The sequence below is a fragment of the Ictidomys tridecemlineatus genome, chromosome 2 (assembly GCF_052094955.1).
Source record: "Ictidomys tridecemlineatus isolate mIctTri1 chromosome 2, mIctTri1.hap1, whole genome shotgun sequence".
NCBI lineage: Eukaryota > Metazoa > Chordata > Mammalia > Rodentia > Sciuridae > Ictidomys > Ictidomys tridecemlineatus.
This window is the reverse complement of record NC_135478.1, coordinates 41,535,512-41,561,966: the sequence shown is the minus strand read 5'-3', so window position 1 is coordinate 41,561,966 and position 26,455 is coordinate 41,535,512. Positions and strand designations below refer to the sequence as shown.

Genomic DNA, 26,455 nt, shown 5'->3' with positions numbered 1-26,455 from the left:
ATAGCTGTCTGGTGTAATTTAAGGTCTGGTACTGTGAAGCCTCCTGCTTTACTATTCTCACTAAGGGTTGCTTTGGCTATTCTGGGCTTCTTATTTTTCCAAATGAATTTCACTATTGCTTTTCCTATTTCTATGAAGAATGTCAGTGGAACTTTATTAAGAATTGCATCAAGTTAAGATAAATTATTAAGACAAAAACTACACTGAAAAAAAAAGAGACAGGAAAAACAAATCATCATATAATTACAAGGGGGAAAATACTTCCCTTTTGTTATTTTCTTATAAAACATAAATCATGTATCATTCATATATATTATGTATATAAACAATTTTTGTGTTCCATTATTTCCTCATATTATACATAGAAGCATTTCTTTTATTATTTAACAAAATTTTAATGAAATTTTAAATGGCTACCTAACATAGTAATTGATGAACATTCTATAATTATTAACCATCTTCTATCAGTGGATATTTCCTTTACTTAAAACATTTAGCTGTACTAAATAACTCTATAGTAAAAATATCCATGCATAAATCTTTACATAGCTGTTTATGGTAAAGAAAGAAAATTGACTAATTAAAAGTTATTAACAACATTATGAAACAAATATAAAGTGATAAAATTATGAAACATTGTAGAAATTTTCAAATATTTGTATGAAAAATAAAAAGGCAGACATAATTCTACTATTGCCAATATTCTGATAGATTTCTACAAACATTTTAACATATTTGATATATATTTTATAACTTGAATAAAATATATGTTTTAATACTGTTTTGTAAAACAACTTTCAATGTCTCCATCGGATTTTATGCAATAACCGATTTTTAAATTTTTTAAATATTTTTTAAGGTGTTGATGCACTTTTATTCATTCATTTATACGCTGTGCTGATAATCAAACCCAGTGCTTCACATATGCTGGGCTAGTGCTCTACCATTGAGCCACAACCCCAACCCCAATAACTGATTTTTTAGAAGACAGATAAATATCATACTCCATAAGCATAAAAATATATTCCTGCTGTTACTCACCCTAGAACATCCTGGCTAGCATTGTCCATGTAAGAACTAACTTGATTGATAGTGGATGCCTAAATATAAGCATCTGTATTTTGTGAACCTTAAGTATTTCACAATACTGTTGCTCCAAATCTATTTCCTCCTTCACGCTGGGCATATGGCAACCCAGCTACAGACTATATTTTACAGGTCCTTTGTGACTACAAGTAGCCCTCCATATATGAGTTTAAAGAAACAATAAAAACTCAAACGAACAAAATCCTTGAATCCTTCCATTAGGTTTCTTTTCCATGGACTAGAATAGCAGTCAACAGTAACTGCTAAATCAGGTCAATGATCTCTTTTTCTTTGGCCTGTAGGCTACAAATGGCTTTTACACTCTTAAGTTCTTTACAATCATAGGAAGAGGAGGAGGGATAGGAAAGTAGGAAGGTCTTTGGTGAAGGATAATTTTTTAAAAATTTCCAGTCACAGACCAATACTTTTGTAAGACAATTAAAATGTTCCTATAAAAATGAAGCAAAAAATACTAAAAACACAAGCCCCAATATTTTATTATTAGACTCAAAAATCATAGTTAATCTGCTGCATATGTTTACTTTCACTTTCTATATTGACATAGTTGAGGACCAGTTACACCCATATTCCAGACAAGGTAGCATAACTGTAGAAAAAAGTAGAGGAATAACAGAGAAGAGACAAAGGATATCTTGAGTAGCTTAATCAGCACTCAGGACTGTTAGGTAAAGTTAATATGCTTCCTTCTTTTTAAATCCACTATATTTTGGGTCTTAACTATTGTTCAAAATAATAAAGCATTCATAATGAAATGGCTAATATTGTCTGTTGGGGAAGCCTCTCAGTTCACTGGAGGATGATTGCCAACTCTTTGAGATATCCTCTCTCTTTAAACTCTTTATCCCCAATCCTCATTCCTCCTCCAAAGACATATGCTTTCTATTTTAAATAGTCTACCAAAATATATCTCCAAAGTTAATTAAAACCCACTGAGCTTTCTATATATAATATGATAAAAAACAAATCCCACCTATGAAAAGAATTAAAGGAGCTTTAACGCAATAATGATAAAAAAGAAAGGAAAGTGAAAGAAAGATGTTCAGGTATTTAGGAGATAAATCTGGTGTCTAACCAGGTATGAGGGGTTATGAATAAATGTCAATAATTTCCAGCTTACATAACTAGGTACAGTTTGGTACATTCATTGAGATAGAGCAGGCAGAACAGAGTTTGTAAGGGAATATCATGAATTCATTTGGACAAGTGATGGTCTGCTCACGTTTATTACATATATAAGGTCTAACCCAGTATGTGTTCCTCTCTGTGAACAAAGATACAGAAGAATACCTAAAGAATTTCCCACATTCCTCACATTCAAAAGGTATTTCTAAACTATGACTCTTCAACACTAAGAAATCAAGGATCAAACAAAGGCTTCCCACAATTTTTGTATTGCTAGCATTTACCATTTCCTTTACTATGTTTTCCATTTCAAGGACTTCCCTTTGGTTCAGAGACAGCATTCACCTCCCTGCTGAAATTAACCATGCCATTTTTTATGTTGCCAGCTTTTACATTAGAGCCCTTTATTGAACTTATTTTATTTAGGAATCATTATGAAACAGTTCCTCAGTTGATTCAATTCTGTTTGTTTCGAATTCTAATTGTCTCTTGATTACTGTGCTTTGAAACTTTTGGTTGAAGTTCTTGTATATTATAATCATGAGGTATATGATAAAAGGTATTCTTTATTGCTTGGAAATTGACACAGATTTCCTTCTGATATGACTTTAGCACAAGATTTGAATTGATGTATTAAAAAGGTGAGCTAGGTATAGCACAGGCTTCAAATTACATAATGACACTTGTTCTTTGGGGTGGGTAGCTGTCAAATATCTTTTGTTGTCCTCATAACAGCTCCACACTCAGTCTTTTTCCATTTGTACCCAGAGAAGGTCTCTTTTGCAATGTGCTTATTACTAAACAGTTTTTATGTTGGCAACAAAGGAATAAGCCATAGGGGAGGTTTTTCTTTGATCTTCTGATTCATATTATCTTAGGTCAGCATTATGACCCTGAGCCTCATGTGTTCTGGCCTTCTCAGTGGTCATTCTCCCCTCTCGGACATACTCTGATCTTGGTATATAGTCCTGCCCCTTCCTCAAAGACTGAGTGTTTGCTCGTTTTTCCTGTTCTCATTTCCCAGCTGCAAAGGGGTTTGACAAGTAACCTGGTAATTGCAGCAGCTCTCCTAACCAACAACAGCTTTGTTTGAAAAGAAAAAAAGCAGGGAAAGCCTTGATAGGTAGTATATTTTCTCTTTTGCTAAGGCTGCTATATTGTTCCCCTAATTTCTCACTATAAGGAATAGGAATGAAGGAATGAAGGAATGAAGGAATGAAGGAATGAAGGAAGGAAGAGGGGGAGGGAGGGAGGGAGGAAGCAGGGAGGAAGGAAGGAAGGAAGGAAGGAAGGAAGGAAGGAAGGAAGGAAGGAAGGAAGGAAGGAAGGAAGAGAGGGAGGGAGGGAGGGAGGAAGCAGGGAGGAAGGAGCTGTAAGAGAGTATGTATTCCCCCTACATTTGAGGCTTCCAAGGCCTTCATATTCTTGTGACAATACACATTTGAGGTTCTACTGATGCAAGAAAGTCATCTCCTTTCTTCTACAGGTATCCTGTTTTATTTTATCCAGTTAATACTTGCACGATGTCTCTAACTCCAGATATCTCTCTCTCCTTAAATATTGAGTTAGAACAAGAAGAAATAGCTTTTCTTATAGCTCAGCAACCAAACATCCAACCAGCAGGAATACTGCTTCTCTGTGAGGTGTGTAAAAGAGAGATTTCACTAATACTCAATACTAGACATCCAGAGTACCTTAGAGACTTAAAATTTGGGGGTATATTAAACAAGAAAATGGGACAAAAATAGTACTGGGTTACTGTCAGGCACAGTGGAACTGTAGAAAACTGAATGGAAAAAATTGAGAAATACAACTTTCAGATCAGAGGGGCACCCTGCCCTAGGCTGATCCAGAGGCTGTTGGACACAATAAATTGGTACATAAATGATTCCCTGTGATGAACAATTAGTCAGGAGCCATTTGGAGCCAACCATAGGGCCAGCAAATACAGAAATCAAAAACTCAGATCCAAGAAAACAGTAACAGCTCCCATACAGAGGACAGGCAGATATCATCCACAAGACCTAGTATGAGTCTGGCAAAATCCAGAGAAATTTTGTCATGGAGAGTATATTGCTCTGGGGGGAATACAAGTTGGAGAAGCCAGGGAGAATCTGACTCCTTTCCCCCTTTCAGTTCAGTATCTCGCAGGACCAATTGCAGTAGACTGGAAATTTGAATGGATGGGTGCATCTGCACTGGTAGACCAACCTCAAGAAGCTAGGAAGCATACAAGACCAGCTGTGGTGGGAGTGGAAACTGAATTGGCAGATGTGATTGCCCCTGGTAGAAGATGCCGAGAAGCCATGAAGAGGGGTACTTGCAAGCAATAGAAGCAACAGGGGACTGGCTCCCCTGTGTTACTAGTGGATGCCTGGGAAGACTCCTGGGGTACATGCTCCCAGGATAGTTAGGCATCTGATGAGTTCTAAGGTACACTGATTTAATATCTTCAGATGACTAGCTGTGCAATAAAGTACGTGGGACCTCACTAAATACAAGACCTCTATCTACACAAACTCATCTCACAGAATCCAGCTGCAGCTTCACCCTGGAAAGTAGTTGACAGTGTTTCCCATGCCAAACTTCATCTTACTACTGAGAAGAAAAGCAGATGTTTTTGAACTCCAACTAGAATCTTGGTGAGCAACAAAATAAAAGAAAGGAGTTGACAATGGACAGCCCTACTCTTTTGTCCTGTGCATATCTCAAGAAAAAATGTAAATGGAAAGAAAGTTGAGTACAGACAGTGATCATATATTATCATTAACATTTTTGCCCACTGCAATGAAAATGACTCCTTAATTTTTCATCAAGATTCCTATAAACACTATAAATTCAGAGGATAAAAACTCTGCTGTGCGATTGGAGTTGTGGCTCAGAGGTAGAGCACTTGCCTCACATGTTTGAGGTACTCGGTTCAATCCTCAGTACCAAATAAAAATAAAGATATTGCGCCCATCTACAACTTAAAAAAAAACACACCTGTTGCTTCAGATCCATTCAGATAGATGGGTAGACACAAACAATAAAGAGAACAAACCATCCCCCAAAACTCCATGATGCCTCAACAACAGACTCCAGGAACACCACAGTGGAGGAAATGTCAAGACAGGGAATTTCGAAAGTTCACAGTTAAACTGATCTACAAAGTAAAAGTGATATTAGGAGTAATATCAGAGAGAAAAATACAAGAGGTGAAAGATCACTTCAATAGGAGATAGAGATCCTGAAGAAGAATCAATCTGAAATAAAGGAATTGTTAAACCAAATTAAAGATTCAATTGAAACCATCACCAATAGACTAGATCACTTAAAAGAGTTTTAGGCAACAAAGGCAAAGTATATGATGTTGAAAATAAAGTAGATTATGGAGAAAAGATGTTAAGAGACCAGAACAAAATTTTCAAGAAATATGGGATAATATGAAAAGGACAAATCTAAGATTCATAGGGATAGAAAAGCCTCTGAAGTATACACTAAAGGAATGCACAATCTTTTCATTGACAGGATATCAGAAAATTTTCCAAAACCTGATAAATGAAATGCAGGCATACAGGACTCCAAGTATAAAAATTACAACAGACTCAAACAAAGGCACATCATTATGAAAAGACCTAACAAAATAAGGATAGGATTTTCAAAGTTGCTAGAAAAAAAAATCACAGGTCAAACTTAGAAGTAAACTAATCCAGATCTCAGCTAGTTTTTCAAGCAAGACTCTAAAGCTGGAATGTATTAGAATGATAGAATAATATACACCCAACACTGAAAGAAAATTGATACCGACAAAGAATAGATATCCTGCAAAATTAAGCTACAGAATTGAAGATGAAATAAATTCCTTCCACAATAAAAGAATTAAAAAGTAGAAAGCCCATACTACAAAACATACAATAGAATATTTCATAAAGAAAAAATTAAAATACAAAACAGCAGAGGGAGAAACCAAATTGGAATAACAGTCAAGCAAAGTGAAATCTAATTCAACTTAAAAACTAGAAATAAATCAAAATGACAGTAAATGAAAATCATCTCTGAATAATAACACTGTATGTTAATGACTGAACTTGTTAATCAAAAGACATAGGCTGGCAAACTGGATTAAAAAACAAGACCCAACAATATGCTGTCTAAAAGAGACTCAGCTCATAAGCAAAGACATGCAAAGACTAAAGGTGATAAGATGGGGAAAAATATCACTCATATGTATCTCATATGTATCTTAATAACATAATTAACAACCTAGACTTAATTGACATATATAGAATATACCACCCAACATCAAGCAGTTACACTTTTTTCTCAGCAGCACATGGATCCTTCTCAAAAATAGATCATATATTATGTCACAGGGCAACTCTTAGACAATATAAAGGAGTAGAGATAATACCATGCATCTTATCTGATCATAATAGAATGAAACTGAAAATCAACGATAAAAGAAGGAAGGATAAATCATGGATCACTTGGAGAATGAACAATAGGTTACTGAATGATCAATGGGTTTTAGAAGACATCAAGGAGGAAATTAAAAAATTCTTAAGAGTTAAATGAAAACACAGACACAACATATCGGAATCTATGGGACACACTGAAAGCAGTTAGTTCTAAGAGGAAAATTCCTTGCTTGGAGTTCATTCCTTAAAAAAAGAAAAAACCAACAAATAAATGATCTCATACTTCATCTCAAAATCCTAGAAAAAGAAGAGCAAAACAACAGCAAAAGAAGTAGAAGGCAAGAAATAATTAAAATCAGAGCTGAAATTAATGAAATCGAAACAAAAGAAACAATTGAAAAAACTGACAAAACTAAAAGTTGGTTCTTTGAAAAAATAAATAAAATTAACAGACCCTTAGCCATGCTAGCGAAGAGAAGAAGAGAGAGAACTCAAATTACTAGCATACGGGATGAAAAAGGCAATATCACAACAGACACTTCAGAAATACAGAAGATAATCAGAAATTATTTTGAATCCTTATACTCCAATTAAATAGAAGATAGTGAAGGCATCGATAAATTTCTTAAGTCATATAATCTGCCCAGATTGGGTCAGGAGGATATAGACAACCTAAACAGACCAATATCAATTGAGGAAATAGAAGAAACCATCAAAAGATTACCATCTAAGGAAAGCCCAGGACCGGATGCGTATACAGCAGAGTTTTACAAAACCTTTAAAGAGGAACTAATACCAATACTTTTCAAGCTATTTCAGGAAATAGAAAAAGAGGGAGAACTTCCAAATTCATTCTACGAGGCCAACATCACCCTGATGCCCAAACCAGACAAAGACACTTCAAAGAAAGAAAACTACAGACCAATATCTCTAATGAACCTAGATGCAAAAATCCTCAATAAAATTCTGGCGAATCGGATACAAAAACATATCAAAAAAATTGTGGACCATGATCAAGTAGGATTCATCCCTGGGATGCAAGGATGGTTCAATATACGGAAATCAATAAATGTTATTGACCACATAAATAGACTTAAAAATAAGAACCATATGATCATCTCGATAGATGCGGAAAAAGCATTCGACAAACTACAGCATCCCTTTATGTTCAAAACTCTCGAAAAACAAGGGATAACAGGAACATACCTCAACATTGTAAAAGCAATCTATGCTAAGCCTCAGGCTAACATCATTCTGAATGGAGAAAAATTGAAGGCATTCCCTCTAAAATCTGGAACAAGACAGGGATGCCCTCTCTCACCACTTCTGTTCAACATAGTTCTCGAAACACTGGCCAGAGCAATTAGACGAAAGAAATTAAAGGCATAAAAATAGGAAAAGAAGAACTTAAATTATCACTATTTTCAGATGACATGATTCTATACCTAGCAGACCCAAAAGGGTCTACAAAGAAACTACTAGAACTAATAAATGAATTCAGCAAAGTGGCAGGATATAAAATCAACACGCATAAATCAAAGGCATTCCTGTATATCAGGGACAAATCCTCTGAAATGGAAATGAGGACAACCACTCCGTTCACAATATCCTCAAAAATAATAAAATACTTGGGAATCAACCTAACAAAAGAGGTGAAAGACTTATACAATGAAAACTACAGAACCCTAAAGAGAGAAATTGAAGAAGATCTTAGAAGATGGAAAAATATACCCTGTTCATGGATAGGCAGAATTAACATCATCAAAATGGCGATATTACCCAAAGTTCTCTATAGGTTTAATGCAGTGCCAATCAAAATCCCAACGGCATTTCTTGTAGAAATAGAGAAAGCAATCATGAAATTCATATAGAAGAATAAAAGACCCAGAATAGTAAAAACAATACTAAGCAGAAAGTGTGAATCAGGTGGTATAGTGATACCAGATTTCACACTATACTACAGAGCAATAGTAACAAAAACAGCATGGTACTGGTACCAAAACAGGTGGGTGGACCAATGGTACAGAATAGAGGACACAGAGACCAATCCATAAAAATACAACTGTCTCATATTTGATAAAGGGGCTAAAAGCATGCAATGGAGGAAGGATAGCATCTTCAACAAATGGTGCTGGGAAAACTGGAAATCCATATGCAACAAAATGAAACTGAATCCTTTTCTCTCGCCATGCACAAAAGTTAACTCAAAATGGATCAAGGAGCTTGATATCAAATCAGAGACATGGCATCTGATAGAAGAAAAAGTTAGCTACGACCTACATACTGTGGGGTCGGGCTCCAAATTCCTTAATAGGACACCCATAGCACAAGAGTTAACATCTAGAATCAACAAATGGGACTTACTCAAACTAAAAACTTTTTTCTCAGCAGAAGAAACAATAAGAGAGGTAAATAGGGAGCCTACATCATGGGAACAAATCTTTACTCCTCACACTTCAGATAGAGCCCTAATATCCAGAGTATATAAAGAACTCAAAAAATTAGACAAAAAGATAACAAATAACCCAATCAACAAATGGGCCAAGGACCTGAACAGACACTTCTCAGAGGAGGACATACAATCAATCAACAAGTACATGGAAAAATGCTCACTATGTTTAGCAGTCAGAGAAATGCAAATCAAAACCACCCTAAGATACCATCTCACTCCAGTAAGATTGGCAGCCATTATGAAGTCAAACAACAACAAGTGCTGGCGAGGATGTGGGGAAAAGGGTACACTTGTACATTGTTGGTGGGACTGCAAATTGGTTCATCCTATTTGGAAAGCAGTATGGAGATTTCTTGGAAATCTGGGAATGGAACCACCATTTGACCCAGCTATTCCCCTTCTCGGTCTATTCCCTAAAGACCTAAAAAGAGCATGCTACAGGGACACTGCTACATCGATGTTCATAGCAGCACAATTCACAATAGCAAGACTGTGGAACCAACCTAGATGCTCTTCAATAGACGAATGGATAAAAAAAATGTGGCATTTATACACAATGGAGTATTACTCTGCACTAAAAAATGACGAAATCATAGAATTTGGAGAGAAATGAATGGCATTAGAGCAGATTATGCTAAGTGAAGCTAGCCAATCCCTAAAAAACAAATGCCAAATGTCTTCTTTGATATAAGGAGAGTAACTAAGAACAGACTAGGGAAGAAGAGCGCGAGAAGAAGACCAACATTAAACAAGGATGAGAGGTGGGAGGGAAAGGGAGAGAGAAGGGAAATTGCATGGAAATGGAAGGAGACCCTCAGGGTTATACAAAATTACATACAAGAGGAAGTGAAGGGAAAGGGGAAAAAAAGGGGGAGAAATGAATCACAGTAGATGGGGTAGAGAAAGAAGATGGGATGGGAGGGGAGGGGGGAGAGTAGAGGATAGGAAAGACAGCAGAATACAACAGACATGAGTATGTCAATATGTAGATCAATGGAAGTGTAACTGATGTGATTCTGCAAGCTGTATACGGGGTAAAATGGGAGTTCATAACCCACTTGAATCAAAATGTGAAATATGATATCAAGAACTATGTAATGTTTTGAACAACCAACAATAAAAAAAAGAAATAAATAAGTTCACTTCAAACAGCTTAAGACAATCATACAACAACAGAGAATAATAAAATATTAATGCCCCAAACAATAGAACATCTATGTACATCAAACAAGCCCTTCTCGATATCAAGAATCAAAGAGGTCATGGGGACTTTAACATGCCCCTTTCATCAATGGATAAGATAGATCTTCTAAATAAAAATTTAAGAAGGTACAGAACAGAAAAATACAATTAATAATTTAGACTTAACAGGTATACAGAGAATATTTCATCCGTCAATGATTAAATACACTTTCTTCTCATCAGCACATGGAACATTTTCTAAAATACACCATATCATAGGCCACAAAGCAACTCTTTCTTATCAAATACAAAAAACACAGAAAATACTCTGCATTCTATCAGATCATAATAGAATACAATTAAAAATTAATGATAAAATAAAAAACAAACTATTCTAACACCTGAAGCCTAAGTAATTCATTAATGAATATGACTGGATAGCAGAAGAAATCAGGAGTGAAATTAAGAAATAATTTAGAAGCAAATGAGAATAGAGATACAATATATTAAAATCTCTGGGACACTATGAAGGCAGTTTTAAGAGAAAAGATCACAGCACTGAGCTAATTCACTAAAAAAATACAAAGATACCAAATAATCAAACATTACATCTCAAGGTCTTTGAAAAAGAAGAATATACCAACACCAAAATCAGAAGACAATAAAAATCAGAGCTGAAATCAATGACATTGAGATTTAAAAAAAAAAATTTAAAAAAAAGTTGGTACTTTGAAAGAATTACCAAAATTGATAAACCCTTAGCCAAGCTAACCAAAATGAAGAGAGGAAAAACTAAAATTGTTAAAATCTGTAAGAAAAAAGGAAGTATCACCATAGACAATACTGAAATACAGAAAATATTTTGAAAATTTATATACCAATAGGCTAGAAAATCCTGAAGATGTTGAAAAATTCCTAGAGACATATGACCTATCCAAATTGAACCAGAAGGATACAGATAATTTAAACAGAAAAATTTCAAAGTGAGGAAATTGAAGCAACCATCAAAAATCTCTCATCAAAGAAAAGCCCACAACTGAGTGGATTCTCAGAGGAGTTCTACCAGACCTTTAGAGAAGAACTAATAGAAATTCATCTCAAAATATTCCAAGAAATAGAAAAGAGATATCTTCCAAAACATTCTATAATAAAGCTATTATCACAATGATACCAAAACCAAACAAAAACATTAAATAAAGACAACTTCAAAACAATATACTTGATGAACACAGAGGCAAAAATTCTTCATAAAATATTGACAAGCCACATACAAAAACACATTTATAAAGATAGTACCCCATGATCAAGTAGGTTTCATTCCAGGGATGCAAGTTTGAGTCAGCATACAGTAATCAATAAACACAATTAATCACATCAATAGACTTAAAAGACATGAATCACAAGGTTATTTCAATAGATGCAGAAAAAATATCTGACAAAATATAGCATCAACTCATGCTTAAAATACTAGAAAAAATAGGGATAGAAGGAACATACCTAAACATTGTGAAAGCTACAGATGACAAATCCAAGGCCAACATCATAAATAAACATAAACTTAAAGCTTTACCTCTAAAAACTGGAATACCATAGTCATGTTCACTTCCAACACTTCTATTCAACACAGTCCTTAAAATTCTAGCCAAAGCAATTAGGCAAGAATTTTAAAGAGATACAAACAGGAAGAGCTCAAACTATCTCTGTTTGCACATGACATGATTCTATATTTAGGAGACTTCTAGAACTCATAACAACATTCAACAAAGTAGCAGGATATAAATTGACACCCAGAAATCAATCACATTCCTATACTTCAAAAACAAAGCAGCTAAAAGGGAAATTAGGAGGGAAAATCCCATTTACAATAGCTTTAAAAAAAAAATCTTGGGGAATCAACCAAACAAAAGGGTTGAAGGACCTCTACAAGAAAAACTGCAGAACTCTAAAGAAAACAATTGAGAAAGACCTAAAAAGATGGAAAAATCTCCCATATTCTTAGATAGGCAGAATTAATATTGTCAAAATGGCCATACTACCCAAAACACTACACAGATTAAATGCAATTCCCATCAAAACTTCAATGACATTCTTCATAGAATTAAAAAATTCAGTCATGGATTCATCTGGAAAATAAGAGGCCCAGAACAGCCAAAGCAATCCTTAGCAAGGAAAACGAAGCAGGAGACATCACAATCCCAGACCTTAAATTATACTACAGAGCTACAGTAACAAAAACAGCATGGTATTGGCACCAAACAGACAAGACCACCAATGGGAACAGAAGAGAAGACACAGAGACAAACCTCCAAAATTCAGTTACCTCATACTAGACAAAGGTGCCAAAAACATACATTGGAGAAATATCCTCTTCAACAAATGGTGATGGGAAAACTGGAATGACAATTAACGAGAATACAAGTAGGGCAGGGGAAATCCATATTTAGTAGAATGAAGTTTAACTCCTATCTCTCATTCTGCACAAAACTCAAAGTGAATCAAAGACCTAGGAATTAGATTAGAAACCCTGCACCTGCTACAAGGAAATGTAGGCCCAACACTTCAACATATGGGCTCTGAAATTTGCCTTCCTTAATAAGACTCCTGAAATGCAAAAAGTAAAATCAATATTTAATAAATGGGATAACAAACTAAAAAGCTTCTTTTCAGCAAAGGAAACAACTGAGAATGTGAAGAAAACCTGCAGAATGGGAGAAAATCTTTGCCACCTGTACTTTGAATAGAGCACTTATTTCTACTATATATGAATAGTTCAAAAAACTTAACACCAAAAAAAAAAAGATCAATAAATGGGTGAAGAAACTGTAAAGACACTTCTAAGAAGAAATCTGAATGGTTAAAAAATACGAAAAAAAATGTTCAATATTTGACAATTAGGGAAATGCAAATCAAAACTACACTGAGATTTCATCTCACTCCAGTCAGAATGGAAATTACAAAGAATACAAATAGAGCCGGGGTTGTGGTTCAGTGGTAGATTGCTTGACATGTAAGACACTGGGTTCAATCCTCAGCACCACATAAAAATAAATAAATAAAATGTTATGTCCATCTATAAATAAGAAAAAGTTAAAAAAAGAGAGACTATAAATTAATAATAATATAAATTAATAAATGTTGGTGAGGATGTAGGCAAAATATTGTGGCGAAGATGTGGGACTCATATCATTGGTGGAACTGTGAATTAGTGCTAACAATCTGGAAAGCAGTACAGATACTCCTCAAAAAATTAGGGAATGGTACCACCATATGACTCAACTATCCCATATGACTCAAATCACCACATGACTCAACTCCTCATTATATAAAGACTTAACTAATATCTGCATACTACAGGGACACAGCCACATCAATGTTTACAGCAGCACAATTCCCAATAGCCAAGCTAGGGAACCAACCTCAGTGCCCTTCAACAGATGAACAGATAAAGAAAAGTAGTATATATGCACAATAGAGTACTACTCAGAGTATTACTCAACCATACAGAAGAATAAAATTATGGCATTTACCAGTAAATGGGTGAAACTAGAGAATACCATGCTAAGTGAAATAAACTACTTTCAAAAAAAATCAAAGGTCAATTGTTTTATTTAATAAATAATCCATAATAAAGAGGAAAGGGGAAAGAATAAACATTCAGTAGATTAGGGAATGAATAGGAAAAGCAAAGACAGCAGAATGAATCCAAAATAAATTTTCTATGTACTTATATGAATACACTATCAATGAATGCCACCATCATGTACATCCATAAAAATGGAGTACTTAGTAGAAGATATATTCCATGCTGTTATATCAAAATGAATTCTAATTTGAGATATAACTAAAAAGAACCAATAAAATAAAAAATAAACAAATGAGCAAAAAATAGATTCTGGGTTAATTCATTGCAACATTAGCCCTCAGCGAGTTCAATAAAAGTTATAGATTTAGTATCAGAATTTATTTTTTAATTGTTGTAGGATCGGAACTAATGTTCTTTCCAGGTCTTTACATCTCTAATCAGAAAATACAAGCCATCTCAAGTATATAAACTTAACTCTATTATGGTTTTCAGAGCTTACCATCATGACTTTTCAGTTAAACTCACTCATTCAGTAATGATCCTGCTAAACCCAACCACTCTATACATACTGGACCAGGAGCAGATATCTTCTTTTGTGAAAGTTAATCACCTAATGTCCAATCAGACAAAACTTCACCAAGAAAAGCTAGCCCAACATCTAACAATTTCCTGTGTTTAGGTCAGAGAATAATATTTAATATTTACATTTATGTGTAGTTAGGTTTAAATTTCTATTGTATCTCACCATCTTTTTTAAAATATTTTTTCCTTTAGTTGTAGATGGACACAGTACATTTACTTTATTTATTTGTATTTTCTGTAGTGCTAAGGCTTGAACCCAATGCCTCACGCATGCCAGTCAAGCACTATCACTGAGCCACAACCCCAGCCCTGTCTGTAACTTTACATCTTAAAACATAGTGAAATACTTGAGTAAGATACCAACTATTTGATATTTCAATCATACTTTCTTACAGAAAATATCTCAAGTCCCAAAAAACAATACCACAGAGAACACTTAATCAATATCCCATAGTTACATGTATTTCAAGAGAGCCTCAGGCCTGTATTAATGAAAAAGAATCACTATTAACTGGTAATAAATAGGTAGATTGAAAATACAATGCTTTATGGGTAAAAATGAAGTATTCCTTGAAAATTTGACCCTATTTAGTTTCCAAAAAATAGCAGGCAAGGACAGGAAGAAAGCAAAATATATATACGAATATATTATGTATGGCTTAATAAACAGAAAAATAATGAGAAACCCCTTTATTACACATTTATAAATGTTAGGATAGTTATTAAAAATGGGATTTTAACTTTGATATCTTATATTTTGCATTTGCCTTTTACATCATCTTCACAATCTTTTAAAACTTTAATTTTTTTTTAAATTGTAGATGGACACAATACCTTTATTTTCTTTGTCTATTTCTATGTGGTGCCAGGGATTGAACCCAGTGTCTCATGTATGCTAGGCAAACGCCCTACCACTGAGCGACAACCCAGCATCCATAACTTGCTTTTTTTTTTTTAAATCATTCAACTCAATATATTTGGAAATAATTTAAACATATAGTCAATATAAAGAATATTCACAAAGTATTTTGTAATCATTTTTAACAATGAATCTTTGAAATATATTTTGCATTCATAGCACATCTCAATTTGGACCAGCCATGTATCAAGTACTCAGTACCCCATGTGGTTAGTGTCTACCATATTGGATAGCAGAGATCTATACTCTATACTGTTCAACTTTTCACATATTCTTCTAATTCAAACAGTGTGTTCAAACTCTTCAGTATGTTCAATCTCTTTTGAATTCTATTCCCGTGACTTACTATTGCTATAAATATATTTAACATACATTTTATGTATAATAAAAATCATGTATAATTTTTACTAATTCTTATTTTTTAATTAGTTATACATGACAGTAGATTGCATTTATGCACTCTGATATATCATACACATATGGGACATAATTTCTCATTTGTCAGTCAGCATACTACAGTAATGCAACCACATCAATATTTATAGCAGCTCAATTCACAATAGCTAAATTGTGGAACCAACCTAGGTGTCCTTCAGTAGATAAATGGACAAAGAAAATGTGGTATATATACTTAATGGACTATTACTCAGCTCTAAAGAAGAGTGAAATTATGGTATTTGCCAGTAAATGGATGAAGTTGGAGAATATCATGCTAAGTGAAATAAGCCAATCCCAAAAAAACAAAGGCCAAATGTTTTCTCTAATATTTGGATGCTAATTAAAATAAGGCAGGGAGGCACTAGAGAAAAATAGCATTATCTTAGATTAGGAAAAAGGAAGTAAAGGGAGTGGAGGGGAGGGCATGTGGGGATATGAAAGACAGTAGAATGGAACAGACATTATTACTTTATGTATATATGTGACTGCATGACCAATATGATTCTATAACTTGCTTTTAATTATCCAAAATATACTCCTGCAATGTCCACCTCAAAATTCAGAGCATAACTCAATGAATAAACTATCCAATAAGATCTTATGAGCAACACTGCTGAAGAAATGATATACAGAAACTCACGAGTAACGATGCACAGCTTCCAAAGAATTATAATAAAAACAAAAGTCTGTGAAACATAATTTAATCTTTCAGATAATTCTGAGGAACCTTAATATTGTGTTGTGTCATTTGCTTCATGTTTTGTTTAGGTACCTGACTAAACCTAATTCTGGTTAGACAAATTTTGAACAAAACAGTTTCATATATACTCTACGTAGCATCAAATGACTATAAACACTACAGGAGAATTTTGTTATGCATATTTGAACTTAACTGGAGTAACAATTTATAATATCTAAGAAAAATTGAAACTACAAAATGTGTATTTTAGCACATAAACTAACCATTATTTATTTTAGACTATCATTCATTTGCTGATTAAATCATGTGACTACAATTTTAAAATGCATATATTAAAATATGTTTAATATTGTTTTTTAGTTGTAAATGCACACAATACCTTTATTTTTTATGTAGTGCTGAGGATTGAACTCAGTGCCTCAAAAATGTGAGGTAAGAAGTATTCTACCACTGAGCCAAAACACCAGCCCCTAAAAATAAAATTTGAAAAAACATGATTATAATAGAACTATCTGAAACAAAAAGTTGTTTCTTTAAAAGAATAAAAAGACTGATAAACACTTAGTCAAAGTAACCAAAATAGTGAAAAGATCTAAATTAATAAAAGTAGAGATGAAAAAGGAGATATCACCACAGACATCATGGAATTTCAGAGGATCATTGGGGACTCTTTTGAAAACACTTCAATAAATGGAAAAGTCTAGATGAAATAGAAAAATAATAAAACAAAATAAAATAAAATAACACCTTGCAACAAAGGAAATCCAGGGACCAGATTCTCAGCTGAATTCTACCAGATCCCTAAAGAAGAACTAATGCCAATGCTTCTCAAATTATTTCCCCAAATAGAAAGGTGTAGTGCATTTCCAAATGCATTGTATGAAACCAGTATCATCCTGATATAAAAACCAGACAATGAAAAGTCAAGAAATGCAAACTATAGACCAATATCCCTAATAAATGTACATACAAAAAATTTTATATGAAATAGAATCCAATCAAATTAACAACATGACCTAATTGGTTTCATTACAGGGATGCAAGGATAGTTTAACATACAAAAAGTAATAAATTATATTCACCACATGACGAATTCTGGAAAAAAAAAATCACAATTATCTCATTAGACACAGAGAAGGCCTTCGAAATATTCAGCATCCATTCAAAAAAAAAGTGAAGAAACAAGGATAGAAGAAACTTGTCTCAACATCATAAAGGCTACCCACAATAAACCCAAAGCCAATATCATACTCAATGGGGAAATACAAAGTATTCCTTCTGAAATTATGAACAACATCCCTCCTATTCAACTTAGTACTTGATATTTTAGCCAGATCATGTAGGAAGGAGGAGGAAATAAAAGAATACAAACAGGAAAAGAAGTCAAATTATCTCCCTTTGCTGATGATGATCCAAAGAGTTCCACCAGAAGACTTCTACAGGTAATAAATTCAGCAAAGTGCCAAGATTCAAAATCAGTTTATGAAAATCAAATAATCAACACCAACAATGAATTTGAGAAAGAATCAGAAGAAAATTATTTACAACAACCTCAAAAAATAAAAGACCTATGTATAAATCTAACTGAGGAGGTAAAAGACACCCTGCAGCGAAAATTATAGTACAATGAAGAAAGAAATTGAAGACACCAGAAGATGACCTATCATGTTCACAGACTGGCAGAATTAATATTGTTTAAATGGCCATATTACCAAAAGCAATTTACAGATTCAATTCTCATCAGAACACTAATGACATTCTTCACAGAACTAGAAAAAAAGTTCTAAAAATCATATGTAATAAAGGACACAAAATCCAATTTCAGATTATACTACAGATTCATAATAACAAAAACTGCATGGTCTTGGCATAAAAACAGGCAAACAGACTGATGGAACAGAACTGGAGACAGATACAGTCATCTGATCTTTGGCAAAGGCATCAAAAACATATGTTGGAGAAGGCAGCCCTTTTAACAAGTGCTACTGAGACCACTCGATATATATGTAGAAGAATGAAACTAGATCCCTCTCTCTCACCCTGAACAAAAGTCAACACAAATGTATCAATGACCTAGGAATCAGACCAGAAACTTTGCAAATGAGGAGAAAACGTAGGGTCAACACTCGGACATACAGTTGTAGGCACCAACTACCCTCAAAAAGATTTCTAAAGCTCAGGAAATAATACCAAGTGTATTGTTTCTCTCTATTTTAGAGCAAGCAGGTAAATGTGGAATACTATAAGAATCATCCTTCTTATAGTCAAGTCAAGGTCCTAAGGACACTCAGTAGCTCCCATTACTATGACTTGGCAGTTGTGGTCAGTATTCAAAATAATCCTAGAGACTCATAAGTTGAGCTTAGCCAAAGCTGTAACTTCATAGTTAGAATGTGAGCAGTTTCATAGGAAGGAATATATTTCATCTATTCAGAGGATGGAAAGCTGTGGCTTTATGACAAGGGAGGAAACAGCAGCAGCCAAATTTTGAGATTCTGTATAATACTTACAAGGCTGAAGGTTAATAAATTGATGACTTGCTTTCTTGGCTGTAGCCTTGACAATCAATGTTTTACCAGAGGCTAGAGGATCATAAATAATATCTTATTGGAGGCTGCAAGAAGCCTGAAATTCTCATATACTTCTTCTATAGATAATATGACTGTTTTTCAGATCCATAAATGACATCACCTAAAACTGCTAAACCACTCCAAGTCCCATACATGTTAAGAGGGTCTAATACATGAGCAGCAATATGCCTTTCATATTTCTGAAAGCTTCACATTTTTGTGACTCTTTGTTTCATTATTTTTTCCTGCCTAATATTTAGAATATTTCTATACATATAGTTTTCAATAAAGAATTAATGATTATGATTCATTTATGTTGTACTTAATATCTATATTTGGATTTCTATATTCATCTATATGTGTATTTAGGAGCTCTTATTTCTGAGCTTCTACTTTTTGTTTTCTAGTTCAAAGAACTGCATCTACCATCCATTTGTTAGTAAAGTATGTTACTGCACCAAGTATCAAGCAGAAAATGAAACCATCAACTTCATTCCAACTCCAGTAAAGATAAAAAGCTTCAGCATGCACCTTCTTGATCGTTAACCTCAAGGCAGAAATGGAGGAACAGAAGACTAATTATATGTCAAAAGTACATTACACAGGGAAGATTTCATAGAATGTGATTTGTTAAGTATTTCTACATTCTGATGCTGAGTACTCCACTCTTAATGTGCTAAAAATTGAATTTTTCAATGTAGTTCAAGCAAGTTCTGTACATGAATGAAATTAAAGTATACATGCCAATTAATGAATGTAGTATAAGGGGCCAAAAAAAATTTGTGAAAGGAAACATTTATGAGACTCTAAACTCTATCATCACTATATATAAGAAAAAACACTTCAGAAGTTGAGAAGTTAAATTGACATGGAAAATACAAAAGAAAGGCAGCATTAGAAAACATTAATTTCAATGGCTTCTAAGTATTCTAACATGATACATTCATCCTTCCACATCTTTGGAGATATAATGCTGAGAACACTATGGCTTTCTAAATTATCTGCCCCTTCTGTAGCTAATGTTCAAATGGTTACTGCCAGTATTTACTCCTTACCATTTCTAGACAATCCTCCTTATCCATGACAGTTTTTTTTTTCTACATAGGTTAGCATCACTATATAGTTACACTATAGTCAGTTTATTATGTAGTTGGTCTCTCATAACTTTTGCTCCCGTGATCATTTCTACTACATTATATATATTTATACACATTTATAATTTGACTCAAAAGGTAAACTTTTCTGAATTTTTCAACTGTTTCAATATTTCATTCTTTTCAATGTTATTGAATATCAAACTCATAGGGTTAAACAGGTTAAAAAATAGACTGCGAAAAAATATTGGTAATAACACAATATTAGCTTCAATATAATTATAGTGAGAGATTATTATAGTAGCACATGTATAACTCCAATCTTCTGACGAAAGCAGCACTATGTTTTGAGTCATGAAACAATCAGAAAAATGGAAACAAATGCAGTCTGAAATAGGTTATTCAGACTAATAGAAGTTTTGGCAGAACTATGGTTGATTCACAGAACAGTTGGATTATAAACCACAATATTCAAATAAGGTAACTATTTATAATAATTACTAAAATGTTAACTTGCAAATAAAGCAAGAAAATAGCACTCTACTATAAGTTGATTCAAGTACAGTACAAGATAAAGCAGTATAATTAGAAGTCTATGTAGCTAACAGAATATCTTAGTCTCTGACATGTTAATATCAATGCAATAATGCAAGCACAGTTTAAATTCATTTTCAGTTAAGATAACTGCTCATGTTTTCTTTACAAATACTCATCTATCTGGAAGTATCCTTTCCTTAAATTTTTGATGTATTTTGTTAATATGTCCTATGTATTTACTTGGTAAGGGCTTCTCTAAAGTCCAATACTTGGAAGATTTCTAGATTACTGAGTGAGCCGCCTTATGGTCCACAATGCTTTAGGCTACTTACATGGCTCTTTAGTTGCAAAGCAAGCCCCTACTCTATTCACTGTCTTCACAACTCATGACAGTGTTACCTCTACGAATCTGAGAAAGTATTTGCTTTCATTTTCTCAATATTGATAAAAATAACCACCAATACAATCTTCATATAAATAATTGTGTCTATCATGGTAAAATATAGATCAAGGGATTACAGGGTTGTGTGTTTTGCACCACCTCATTACTAACTCAAATTTAAACTCTGAAATCAAATAATCAAATGTCCTTGTGAACTGCTCTCCTACCTTCTCCAATTTCCTTCCTGTAACATCCCCTTTGGATATACTCACATGTATTACCATTGTAACATTCATTCCACATAAATTCATTATCTTTCTAAAAGCTTTCTCCACTTAAGCCAAAAACAATGCACAGCCTTATCTGGAAGCCTCTTTTCCCTACAACAGCAAGTAATGGAAACTAAGCCAGTGTTTCCGCCTCATGAAGAAAGGCAGGAAATTTGCTTTATTGCCTGTGTTGACATAGTAAACCATCACTCTTCCAGGAAAATGCCTTCCCAAGTTGTACAGAACTCTCTCTTGCTGACTCACACCATTCTGGTGGTATCTTTAATGCATTTCAGTGGTGTAACTATGTGAATGTAGGTCAAGATAGTTCTTCATTATGTGAAATTACTAGGTGTGCAGCAGAGTATTTAATACTTAACCAAATAAATATCAATGGAATATCCTAGTTACCATGATAAACTGCCCCCCCAAAACAAAACAAAACAAAAAAATTCCATACACATCATGTACTTCCAAATGCTTTGAGGGATAGTGAAAGGAGGAGGAATGGAGTACTGCTCTCACCTAGTTACTAAAAGATATACTTTATAGATCTTATCTCGAAAACCTATCTGCCCAATAATCAGTATTTCCAATATCTAAATTCTTCACTCTTTAGCTGAATCTACTCTTTCTTATAGTTCTTTCTTATATATTTAGATAAATTTACCCTGGGCTCTAACTTAATCAGAATACCTAAAAGTAGAGATTGAAAATAAAGAAAATACAATGGTAAAAAGTACAATTTCAAAGTGTCAAATGAAGAAGGTTTAAAGGAAAGAATAATCAAAAAGTCTAAAGATCAGAGGTACCCAGAAGCAAGACCACTGCAGATGCCAATTCGGTCAACCCAGACCACGTTTTCAGACATTCAGGTACACTCAAAGGAGTCCAAGATCAACTGAGAATAATAACAAGAAAACTATTCAATTAACTTATGTGGCCTCACTTCACTTGACCTGTAGAACATGTTTGGCAGCTTCTTCTCTAGTAATTTGGCACTAGTTATTTCCTCTGCTTGGAATGTCCTTGTCCTGATGTTCAAAAGCCTCATTCTTTCATCTCCTTGAATTGCTGGCTGTTTTTTCTTCTAGTAAAATCTAACCTGATATTTAATTTTGCAGCTTCCACCACTTATACATGTACTATCAATCCCTTCAACTGAAATATATGTTTCTTCTTTCCAAAGCAATTATCAATTTTTGACACAATTTATTTTAATTCTTTACTATATTATTTCTGCCTGTTAGAATATAAGCTCATTAGAAGAGAAAAATCTGCTTTTTTCCACTCATATATCCCACGAACCTGGCATATAGCTACAGACCTCAGAAAACCTAACATTCAGAGATCAATAATTCTGACCTGCACCATGATGGATACAGGTTTCTATAGAGAATCCAGATCTATCTCAACAAAACAAAAATATGATTCTTTTAAAATACCAGGTTCTTTCATCATATAGCAGTCTCCCCTTTTTATCTATAGAAGATATGTTCCATTATACCCAATAGATGCCTGAAACCAAGGATAATATGAAACCTTATATATGTTTTTTCCTGATATATAAATGCCTATGATAAAGTTTAATTTATAAATTAGACATAGTAAGAGATTAAAGTAATAAAACAGGGCTGGGGATGTGGCTCAAGCGGTAATGTGCTTGCCTGGCATGCATGGGGTGCTGGGTTTGATCCTCAGCACTACATAAAAATAAAGATGTTGTGTCTACCAAAAACTGAAAAATAAATACTAAAAAATTCTCTCTTAAAAAATTATATATAATATATAAATTTTATTACATATATATATGTAATAACACAGCAATTAAAACAATATATTTGCTACAGGGCTAGGGATATAGCTCAGTTGTAGAGCATTTGCCTAAAGTGAAGCCTGGGTTTGATCTCCAAGACAGAAAATGAGAGTTGGGGGTGGATAATACACTGTGAGTATTAAGTGGATATGTGGTCTCTCACCCTCTCAAAATATCTTATTAGGCTATCCTCAGTATTTGTTTGAAGATGGGAGATAACAGAATGCCTACATCATGAAAATACATAAAAGATAAAACACTGAGACACAAGACTTAGGCTACTACTGATCTTATGCTACTTGATACAACACAAGAAGGATCATATGCTTCAAATAATCCTGGTCAAGTCTGACAATGTCCAATGCTAGATATCAGAAGCAGATGATAGCAATGATTAAGGATCCTTGATGTTTCAAGATTTATGAACGTAGGTTATATTGGAAATCTTCTTCCAAAAGAGCCTAATTTCATCACAATGAATGCTTGCTGTGGGTAATATCCTTGCTCCTAAATCAATTTCAATTCTGACAGAAATGTGGCAGTAACTTTTTTTGAATTTTTATTATTAGTTGTTCAAAATATTACAAAGCTCTTGACATATCATATTTCGTACATTTGATTCAAGTGGGTTATGAACTCCCATTTTTACCCCTTATAAAGATTGCAAAATCTCATTGGTTACACATCCACTGTTTTACATATTGCCATACTAGTGTCTGTTGTATTCTGTTGTCGTTGCTATCCTGTACTATCCCCCTTTCCCTCCCTTCCCCTCCCATCTTCTCTCTCTACCCCATCTACTGTAATTCATTTCTCCCCTTTGCTTTTTTTCCCTTTCCCCACACTTTCTCTTATATGTAATTTTGTATAACAATGAGGGTCTCCTTCCATTTCCATACAATTTCCCTTCTCTCTACCTTTCCCTCCCACCTCTCCTCCCTGTTTAATGTTAATCTTCTTTTCATGCTCTTCCTCCATGCTCTGTTCTTAATTGTCCTCCGTATATCAAAGAAGACATTTGGCATTTGTTTTTTAGGGATTGGCTAGCTTCACTTACCATAATCTGCTGCAAATTCCATGATTTTGTCATTTTTTAATGCAGAGTAATACTCCATTGTGTATAAATGCCACATTTTTTTAAATCCATTCATCTGTTGAAGGGCATCTAGGTTGGTTCCACAGTCTAGCTATTGTGAATTGTGCTGCTATGAACATCGATGCAGCGGTATCCCTATAGTACGCTCTTTTAAGGTCTTTAGGGAATAATCCAAGAAGGGGAATAGCTGGATCAAATGGTGGTTCCATTCCCAGATTTCCATGAAATCTCCATACTGCTTTCCAAATTGGATGAACCAATTTGCAGTCCCAGCAGCAATGTACAAGTGTACCCTTTTCCCCACATCCTCGCCAGCACTTGTTGTTGTTTGACTTCATAATAGCTGCCAATCTTACTGGAGTGAGATGGTATCTTAGGGTGGTTTTGATTTGCATTTCTCTGACTGCTAGAGATGGTGAGCATTTTTTCATGTACTTGTTGATTGATTGTATGTCCTCCTCTGAGAAGTGTCTGTTCAGGTCCTTGGCCCATTTGTTGATTGGGTTATTTGTTTTCTTATTGTTTATTTTTTTGAGTTCTTTGTATACTCTGGATATTAGGGCTCTATCTGAAGTGTAAGGAGTAAAAATTTGTTCCCAGGATGTAGGTTCCCTATTTACCTTTCTTATTGTTTCTTTTGCTGAGAAAAAACTTTTTAGTTTGAGTAAGTCCAATTTGTTGATTCTTGTTATTAACTCTTGTGCTATGGGTGTCCTATTAAGGAATTTGGAGCCCGACCCCACAATATGTAGATTGGAGCCAACTTTGTCTTCTATCAGACGCAGAGTCTCTGATTTGATATCAAGCTCCTTGATCCATTTTGAGTTATCTTTTGTGCATGGCGAGAGAAAGGGATTCAGTTTCATTTTGTTGCATATGGATTTCCAGTTTTCCCAGCACCATTTGTTGAAGATGCTATCCTTCCTCCATTGCATGCTTTTAGCCCCTTTATCAAATATAAGACAGTTGTATTTTTGTGGATTGGTCTCTGTGTCCTCTATTCTGTACCATTGGTCCACCCACCTGTTTTGGTACCAGTACCATGCTGTTTTTGTTACTATTGCTCTGTAGTATAGTTTGAAGTCTGGTATCGCAATACCGCCCGATTCACACTTCCTGCTTAGAATTGTTTTTGCTATTCTGGGTCTTTTATTTTTCCATATGAATTTCATAATTGCTTTATCTATTTCTTTTTTTTTTTTTTGAAGAGAGAGTGAGAGGTGGGGGGGGACAGAGAGAGAGAGAGAGAATTTTAACATTTATTTATTTTTTCTTAGTTCTCGGCGGACACAACATCTTTGTTGGTATGTGGTGCTGAGGATCGAACCCGGGCCGCACGCATGCTAGGCGAGCGCGCTACCGCTTGAGCCACATCCCCAGCCCCTGCTTTATCTATTTCTACAAGAAATGCCGTTGGGATTATGATTGGCATTGCATTAAACCTATAGAGAACTTTGGGTAATATCGCCATTTTGATGTTGTTAGTTCTGCCTATCCATGAACAGGGTATATTTTTCCATCATCTAAGATCTTCTTCTATTTCTCTCTTTAGGGTTCTGTAGTTTTCATTGTATAAGTCTTTCACCTCTTTTGTTAGGTTGATTCCCAAGTATTTTATTTTTTTTGAAGATATTGTGAATGGGGTGGCTGTCCTCATTTCCATTTCAGAAGATTTGTTGATGATATACAGGAATGCCTTTGATTTATGCGTGTTGATTTTATATCCTGCCACTTTGCTGAATTCAGTTATTAGATCTAGTAGTTTCTTTGTAGACCCTTTTGGGTCTGCTAGGACACAGCTTGTCCAGCAGATCTTATGTTTTTCAGTCTAAAACCATTCTTAAGTCTGTGTGACCATCTCTTACTTGCAAAAATGGATTGATGTTACTTGTGTCAGGGGATTGATTACTGGAATCTTTATAGGAACTCTATGCTTTCTGACACAAAACACTGCCATCTATCAATACTTTTCCCATTCATACTGTCCACCCACAATTGTAATGTCTTTTCCATCTTAACTAAGCACTTGTAACACACTATGGTAATCACTTTCACAGGTAGAGGAAGAACAGCAACAATTGTGATTTCTTTTTCTTTCTTCACATTTTCACAGACAGGAGACTCAACCTTACCATAGATTTTGGCAATTTCAGCATACATTTTATTTTTTTAAGTCAAGAACATTCACCTTTTCACTTGTAGCAGT

The 26,455-nt window shown here is 34.3% G+C and overlaps 1 protein-coding gene and 1 pseudogene across 1 annotated transcript in view; both read right to left on the bottom strand.

The window, feature by feature from the left end:
• Nucleotides 1–26,455, bottom strand: part of Tbc1d5 (TBC1 domain family member 5) — a 507,456-nt gene that overhangs the window by 258,337 nt on the left and 222,664 nt on the right. The window lies entirely within an intron of this gene.
• LOC144370489 (outer mitochondrial transmembrane helix translocase-like) lies at nt 18,618–22,208 on the bottom strand (annotated as a pseudogene).